Here is a 9,253-nt window from a genome sequence, read left to right as displayed (position 1 = left end):
CGTACAATAACATTTAAATTTAGTCTCATTTATTTAGCTACAGCGTTTTTTTAAGTTAATTTTTTTTAATTATTTTCCAAATATTGAAAAGTTTTTTTGTTTAAAAAGTGTAAACAATCAGTCCATATTTGTATTTTCTCGTGTTAAGATGGTTATTTAGTGCAACTTTTGTTGAACAAATAACTTTACTGTTATGTTTTTCTTAACTCATATTTAATATATTTTATTATTTATTTATTTAAATATCTTGCTCAGTTTTTGTTTGATATTGGTAGTAGTAGGCCTGATCTACAACTATCAATTCTGGAGCAACATTTGAAAAGGGCGCATAAGCATTTTGACAGCTGCAACTATTTTGCAATTTCCCAGACAATAGGCAACTATTTTGCAAAACCAATAGTGTTATATGGTAGCTGGGGAGGTCAGCCATTGTTTCCCATTTCGAATTTTGAAAAAAGTTACCTGAAGCTTGAGAAATAGCAAAATAGTTCAAATTGTTAAAATGCTTATCCGCCCTTTTCTCGTGTGGCTCCAGAATTATTATCTTATTATAAATTGATACATAGTTCAAGGCATAACAAAAAATACTTATTTAAAAAAAAAAAGGGATTCATAGGGAATTCGATCAGATCGTATATTAAGCATGCATAGATAATGGTAAAATAGTGCCCAATTTGTAAACTTACTGGGCCAGATCTAAATCACAAGCAATAGAGGCCGTGTTTCGAGCACATAAAAAGGGTTTTAATGAACCTATTTTCTTTAGTTCTGCACCAAAACTACTTCGCAAAAACATTACTAAAACAATTGCCCCAAATCACCCTGTGTACCCCGCTTTGCTCAAGATTTTAAATCAAGGTTTTTCGAATATAGAACAAAAAGAACACATTATTTTTTTTACATACACACATTTTTTTTATTGGACGCTCATTTTGACACATTTATTTCCTCACTTAAATTAAATTTCAAAGATTTCTCTAAGAAGTAGTCATCATATTTCCGAAAGCCAGCGGAACCGGATCCCTATCCGGGATCGGTTTCCGCTGGCATTTCGGCTGTTGTGTGCAGCTTAGATTGACGGCAAACCTTCATCTTGTGGTTATAATCTGTAATAAAAAGAAAAAAAGGTTTTATCAGTAAAACAATGGTTGTAAATGTTCACGTTAAGAACAAAAGATATCAAAAATGGCGAATATTTGTTGAAACATTAAATTACAAAGCTCGTTTTCTTTTAATACTAACAATGAGAAATTCACCATTACGAAACTCAACAAGTAAAATTGAAAATTTAAGAAATTTAAATCGAAACCATAATTCAATAAAATTTATGAAAATTATTATAATGGCGTCTCGATTGAAAAGATGCATCCAGATTGAGGTTAGGTCACACTGGAAAATTAACTTTGAGTTCACAGATTCAAGCTTTTCACTCTAAAACACCTTAGTGTGCTAACACCTTTTTAACCCAGTTTAATAAAATACTTACCAAAAATCACCTTTTTGTCGAATAAATTGCACCAGGTTTTCTCCAGATAAAACAGCTCCGTCAGCCACAAGTTCAAAGTGAGGAATGAGACAGAGACTGTGACTGTCAAATATATATGAGGCACAATTTTACCCGCACCAGTCTACCTATAAAAGGCCTTTTGCCGAACAACAAGAACGATACCTGCTTCTGGTAGAACTTTTAAAAGCATTTGATGTCAAAAATGGCTTATAAATTATCTTTCTCATAATTTCTCAAGAAATAACCGTTATCATTTGAAAAATATAATACCTGAGAAAAATATCTCAATTACGGATTTCAAAATCAAATTCCTGCTACGTCAGTTGTGGCCTAACAATCCGAAAAAGCCTTTCGGAAGCATATAAATGTTTTAGCTATGGAAAAATATGTCAGATGTGTCAAGTGAGGGTAGCAAACAAAGCAGACCGGCCGGCAATAAGTGAAAATCACTATTTCGGTTAATTATGATATAGAATGTTAAATCCACAATCGTTTACATAGTTATTTTTGTATTCGTTGTTGTGGTGTTAATAGTTTGATGTTGTTCAGTCATTTTGCATATCTTTGTTCAATTATACAATGTTGAAATACAATATGTTTCGAATGGCTTTCAATATTGCTTATTCACTTCCATTACACGAGCTGAATTCATTACTTTCTAAATAAAGTCTCAGATCATGTTGCAGCTGAGATGTTGATGTGTACCTGCGAGCATAAATCGAAGTAGTCAGGCAGAATTATTCTCCCCCTACTCATTCCCCTTTACCATCGGTAATGCTCCGTTCTAATGTCCAAAATTCCCCTCCACCCATCGCTAGTGCACCACGTTGGCGTGCAATGACCTGGCCGGCGAAACCCACCTCTAGTTATCGCTTCTCGGCCTAAAGGCTAAGATCAAAGTGTAGTATCTGTTCTTATCAGCTTAACATCTGATAGCTCTTCCATAGGAAGACAACAAATGTTAAACTGATTTTTGGAAATTGGCGGAACGTTTAGGGGCTTGCTCCACTTCCGCCGCGGGTTGGCCCGGTATTGCAGTACCGCCGGGATCGGCCCACATTACCTTCACCAAAGAAACGCTTCATCTGAAGAAAAATCAAGAAATTGTCATCTTGAAATTAACCTTCACTGAATCAGTACCAATGCTTCTATAATTATTAGGGTGTTTCATCCAAAACCAAAAGTTCTCAGAATCAGGCAAAATTGAAAATTACGACGCCCCATGTCAGACGGTGAACATGTGGAAGAGCATACACTGAAGTTTTGGCTCAGAAACATTCTTTAAAGTAATAAAATTATAATTATTGATGTTCCTGTAAGAATTTAAACTATTCTAAATAACGTAACATGATGATTTTGTAATAATAATGCAATCGATGGCTCTCAATGTGTTCACCGTCTGACATGGGGCGTCGTAATTTTCACCTAGCCGTCATAGCATACTAAGGACAATGCGTACTTTTGAAGGGTGAATCGTTGATTCTAGACACACCGGACGTCGATCCAATGCGCATCTTGGGGACAGAATGGACAACCCTAATTCCTTCTGGAATGTGTTCATTGGACCATCCCCTACACACCTGTCTTTATTCCGAGTGAATCCATGTTGTCCCAAGACCTGTAGGAACGATTGAACGAAAAGCACAAAAATCCCATTGTAATTTCCATGTAAACTTTAAACCGCTGGGGACAGGCCAATTCCCGACCGAATGGGCTGATATTTGGCATGAGATTCCCTATGGGTATCCTCTACAGGGGGAACCTCGGTTTGCCTGATTATGAGAACTTTGGGTTTTGGATGAAACACCCTAATAATTATGCTGATTGCCAAAATGAGCAGACGATCTTAAAGCAATTTTCGTTGTGGTTGTTAAGTCACTCAATCTTAATTTTACATATCGTCAGCTGTGTGCTACCCGGGCAGAAAGTTGCATCTTGGAAAAATCTACCCATGTTCGTAAAAACACGAACAAGTCAAGTTCACCCCAGGGTATGGTTAAGAGATAACCGAACATGGCCACGAACATAAATTGTTCGAGGCGTATCTGCGAAAAATCTAGTTGAGTTTATTTGACCAACAATGCCACATCAAGTTGAGTTTATAGTAGCAAATAACTGAAATCTTCCAAAATCATATCAAGTTCATAAAGTAGATTTTGATCCCAAAATAATTTTATTGGTTTTTAATGCACCCCGCCACAATTCAGACCCCCTTCTTCCTCTTCACAAATATGAGTAATATTGCAGGAATATACGCACTTACATCAAAACAAGATTTTTCAAAGTTGAAAAATTATTTTACTTTAAAAACTCATTAAAAAATTGTGGAGAAAGCGTTGAATCGCCAAAATGTCACAATAATTTTCCAAATCACGAAAAATCCAAAGTCTCTATATTCCATTTGTTTTTAAATTAAAAAAAGAAGTCTATGAAAATATTCCTAAAATTGCATAAGTCCAAAAATCCACAGTAAAATTTCAAAAAGCCTGGTAATGTTTCTTATCAAAATAATTTTTCAAAATGTTGAAAAATATTCAACTGGCTGAGAGCAAAAATTTTGCTAAGTCCAAAAAATCAAATAAATTCTACCAAAAATCTTGTCGTGATACGGATCCCGTAAATTTTCTAAGTGCCGGAACGATTTTTGTAGGGGGTATATCAATAATTATTAAAAACCAACTTTCGAATTTCAAAATTTCAATGAAAACGTTTTGTTAGGGGCATTATTTTAGGAACAAACTGATGTTTTTGTAAAAATCTGACGAAAATTTCCTGTAATTTCGACGATTTTTCCGAAATTTTGGTTTAAAGCAAAAATAAAGATCAAAATAATTTATCATGTTTCCAAACTCCCAAAAAATTTCTAAGTCCCAATTTTTTTTGTTCATTTTCCTGCTCTCGAAAAATTTCTAAGTGTTGAAAATATTTTACTGGCCAAAAGCCAAAATTTTGTTAAGTCCAAAAAATCAAATAAATTCTACCAAAAATCTTGTCGTGATACGGATCCCGTAAGTTTTCTAAGTGCCGGAACGATTTTTGTAGGGGGTATATCAATAATTATTAAAACCAACTTTCGAATTTCAAAATTTCAATGAAGACGTTTTGTTAGGGACATTATTTTAGGAACAAACTGATGTTTTTGTAAAAATCGGACAAAAATTTCCTGTAATTTCGTCGATTTTTCCGAAATTTTGGTTCAAAGCAAAAATAAACATCAAAATAATTTATCATGTTTCCAACCTCCCGAAAATTTTCTAAGTCTCAAAAAATGCTTTTTCTGTAAAAAGTAAAGAATTTAAAAATATACGCAAAAATTTCATAGTCCAGCATAAATAAAATCAAATTTTAAAATATCAGCTCATGAAAAATTATTCTAAGTGTCGGAAATTGAAAATTCTGTCAGTGACTGCAAATTTTGCTAAGTCCAGTATAAATTTGAAATAAAGTCAAAATAATCATTTCATGATGTTCGGGTAAAATTTTGGAAAAAATAAAATTTTCGAAATTTTTGCTAAGTCTAAAAAAAACTACCACTAACACCTCAATATCAACTGTAGATAATGCAGTAAGATCATGGAATATACTTTCCATGATACGCAGTCGGTTTCAAAAGTCGTCATAACTCGAGGAGTTTACAGCAAGATGCGAATAAACAAGCCAAGATAGTTCGAAGTTATATCCACCAACTCACTTTCCGCCCGGGTATCTTGTGACATAGACCATTTTGGTCGAAAATGAGTTAATGATGACGTTTTGCTATACTTAACAAACACTACAAGATGCTTTAACCAGAATTTGGAAACTCGCTTCCGTTTCCCGGATATCGCAATACACACTTGTGACATAGACCAATTTATCATCGAAATGATCGTGCACACTTGTGACACGTCATACATGTTGTTGGAAAATGTGGAAAATTTCTCTTGTTTTTCACAAATTTATGTTGATACCAGCCTGATGGCAAGATTTTCAAATTGTATGTATGGGCCGCGATACTCACATTGGTTGGACCGTGGACCCCGCTATTTGGTCGCTTTACCCCTCTGACGCTAAATATAGGGTAAAAGAGCCAGCAAATGTGCAATTGAAAATAAGTTTTTTTTTTATTATTTTAAATTTTGTTTTTGATCAATAATTTTGAATATGTTTTGTCAAAAAATAAAGAACTAGAAAAATAAAATATTATCCAGCCTTTTGAGAACGAAGTCAATCGTTCACATTTTTTAATGTTAACTTATAAACATATTTAAGGGTTAAATGTAAATATTCCAAGAAGATAATGTCCAGCTTGTGACGATAAACTACATTTCCTTTACTTAGAAATCGAATCCAGAAGGGAAACGATAACCTGTTATGTTGGTCCGCACCGGGTTCTGAACTCCTATTTACGAGGCGGAAGCGTTGCCGCATGGCTCGGTCTTAAAAAAAAATTAACTAGACAATAAATAACAATTTCAAATTACAAACCTAAATATTAAATAAACTTATTTTCGAATTTACTCATAAATGGCCTGTATACCCTATTTTGTGCAACCAGTTTATGGAGCGTTCACCCTATATGGACTGTCAAAAGCGAGGTTCACTTTTTGACAAGCTTGCCACCAGTCTGGTTGATACACATTTTCTAAAGGCAATGTAATGTTTTGTTTTTGAAAATATACTGATTAAGTCGGTTAAACTATTGATTTATGTCTATTTTAGATTGTATGGGAATTCTGTGCACACTTGTGACACGTAGTACAATTTTACTTTCGAAACACACTTGTGACACGTGCTTTTCAGATTTTTGATTACAAAATTTACTGTATCTTTTAACTGGTGTAACCAAATTAGTTGAAACTTGGAGCGTTTGTTAAGCGATAGTATACGAACCGATTGCTTCAAAAAGTTTGGCTCTACCATTAATAGTTTTGAAAATATTTATCATCAAACTTTAAAAATCGATTTTCTCCAATAGTTCTAAATGGTCGTTGTCACAAGATAGATATTCTTATAAGGGCACCATAATCTTATTGGGGATTAACCTACTTTTATTTCTATTTTATTATCAAACAGTGTTATCTTCACTCACAGAATTTTCAGTTGCTTATTGGTTTTCTGTAAATACTTGAATTAGGTTCAAAAAAATTAAATGAATGTCATTGAAAACATAATTTATATACTAAAAATACATGCTAATACTCAGTTTAGCTTTATCAGTTTTTTCCATATCTTTTAATGTATAATTCAATTTGCAATCGAAAAGTAGTTTACAGATTTTTTGATATAGTGCCCCGTTTACAAGATTTAGCCACCGAACGTTTGATTTCTGCAAAATATTTGCAGTTTTTCGATTTTTAGAAATAGTTACCATGAGTGACCATATCTGAAAATATTAAAGTTCAGAAAATTTGTTATAAAATTGACGAAGAGACATTGAAGATTGGACCTATAGTTGCTGAGATACAGCGGCTTAAAGAAAAATAAACAGGAAAAATTAAGTTTTCTCAGTCTCACCCAATCAACCCTCCATTTCCTAATATCGATATCTCAGCAACTAATGGTCCGATTTTTAATGTTAAAAAATGAAACATTTGTGAAATTTTCCGATCTTTTTGAAAACAATACTTTGAATTTTTGAATCAAGACTAACACTTAAAAAGGGCGTTATATTGAATGTCATAATGATGTAATATAAAAAAATATTGAAAAAAAATCCATGTTCCTATTTTTTTCTGAATATTCCTGAATATTGATGAGAAAAAAATGTGGTTTTTGCGAAAATCTACGAAAATTTCAATTTTTTTGAACCACCCTAACACGGCGTAGGTCACCCTAATGGCCAAACAAAAAAAACATAGGTCAAATTATTTCAGCTAAAGAAGCCCCAGAAAATTTTTGAGCCCGATTGGAAAACTTTTTTTCGAATCATGCTGTTTTCGTGGGGAATTGCTGTATAGATGAAATGAAAATTATGTTTGCTGGTTTTAAGGGACCAAAGAGCTCAGAATTGAAAATATGTTAGTATGATTTTAAGAATTTTGTATTATCCTTGGCAAGATATTTTAATATTCTGCGGTTCTAGAGAGCGTCAGTCTGGCTACTGCGCAAAGTGCGGCGGTCTGTTCTGAACTGTTGGTTGGCTGCGACTATAAAGCGCACTTTGATCAGCGCAACGCATTTTACGACCACGTGTCACTTCATGGTACCAAAAAACCAGCATGGCATCCCGAGCATGCTCTGCTTATTTCAGATTTTTTGCAGCCACGTGACTTATTCAGATATGAAATCAAGCATGTTGATCGAGCATGTCAACAATTGAGCCTACTAAGGGACCTCTGCGATTTCCGCAACGGCGGGATACGATCGCAGCGGAATTATAATTAATCCTGATACCCGCAATACTTAATACATAAAAAAAACTGATTTCATCATACAAATGGAACTAAGTGTGCCATGCATCTCCATCCAAATGAGTTCCCGATTTATTTTGCTGGAGACGCATGGTGATTGATGTTCGATTAATGTACCGAAATGTATTTTGTTTTTTTTTTTTTTTTTCAAAATATATCTCAAAGTCCTGTTTATACATATTCATAATCTTTTGATATATCTTTGGTCTGGTTCGAAAACTAGGGAGGTTTATTGACAATAACTTGAAAATGGAATTAGTTTAATTTTTTTTCTTGTTTTGAATTAAAATACAGACATATAAAAAATTAGAGTTTACTGAGCTCCTGAAACATTTTTTATGAGCAACTCTTCTGAAAAATATATTGTCAAAGAAAAAATTACTTCAAAAGCAGAAACCCTATTAAATATGAATTGTTAATCAAATAAGTTTTATAAATGTTATAACAATAAGTTAAATAAATAGACTAAAAAACGAGCGTTTCAATGTGATTAGAAAGAGTATCAAAACAAAACTGTTATCACACCTCCTATTCCCGCTATATCTCGTTCAACAGTTTAGTCATAACTTTGAAGTACGAAGGTACTGCTCAGCATTTCTTATCTTATTTCCTGCTCAAACCGTAGTCGTCGGCGGCCGGCTTAGAACAACAGAGAACCATGCTTTGCAATAACTAAACACAAAAACACCGTGCGCTTAAACTGCCATGGTGCGTCGCATTCTGATGAGACTGATCAAACATTTTGTCAAGTCTGGCCACGTCGCCAAAGTCGCAGGGCTACGCAGAATTATTGTCCGGGTGTTTGATTGACACGTGAATAACCGCGAAACGAAAGTATTCTGCTGCAATCGCCAATAACTTTCATAACAGGTTGCCGCATTAAACATCCTCTGGGAACAACATGTGTTGTGCAATAAACAGAACGTTAAAATTCTGCTCACGGGGGTTGGGGAGTTTGGACACTTAAAAGATGAATGTTTGATTAACTGGAAGTGTTGCCAGAAGTATTTTTTCGTATTTTGTTTAAATGCACCTTACCTTGTTGAAGCCAATTTAAAATCATAATAAAAAATCTTTCAAAAAATTCTGCCAGACTCCAAAAATCTTTAGACACCAGAACTTTACCTAAAAATCAATGAGAAAGACTCATAAAAGCATTCCTCCAACAACTGGTTCCGCCCCCAGCCAGGCCCCAACTGACCACCTCGGAAAGTGGCCCGGCGGAGTGAGGATGAAAACAAAACAACAAGCAACTCTCTTCAGCATGTCAACCGGCCGGCCACAGGCTCTTCGCCGCCAGCCACTAGCAGGTATAAATACACCTTCCACCAAACCTGGAGAAGTTTAATCGCAA

The 9,253-nt window shown here is 34.3% G+C and overlaps 1 long non-coding RNA gene and 1 other non-coding gene across 2 annotated transcripts; one reads left to right on the top strand and one right to left on the bottom strand.

Moving 5' to 3' along the window:
• Positions 1–893: 893 nt before the first annotated feature.
• On the bottom strand, positions 894–1,644 carry LOC6046140. The gene is made up of 2 exons (XR_005276603.1): positions 1,487–1,644; positions 894–1,106 (listed from the first exon to the last, which is right to left on the bottom strand). It is a non-coding gene; the product is annotated as an uncharacterized LOC6046140 (long non-coding RNA).
• Positions 1,645–2,375: 731 nt separating this feature from the next.
• Positions 2,376–2,570, top strand: LOC119765697. The gene has a single exon (XR_005276912.1). It is a non-coding gene; the product is annotated as a U2 spliceosomal RNA (small nuclear RNA).
• Positions 2,571–9,253: the final 6,683 nt, after the last annotated feature.

This window comes from Culex quinquefasciatus, chromosome 1 (assembly GCF_015732765.1).
Source record: "Culex quinquefasciatus strain JHB chromosome 1, VPISU_Cqui_1.0_pri_paternal, whole genome shotgun sequence".
Classification (NCBI taxonomy): Eukaryota; Metazoa; Arthropoda; class Insecta; order Diptera; family Culicidae; genus Culex; species Culex quinquefasciatus.
Note: the sequence above shows the minus strand (reverse complement) of the source record. Positions and strands in the feature narration are given on the sequence as shown.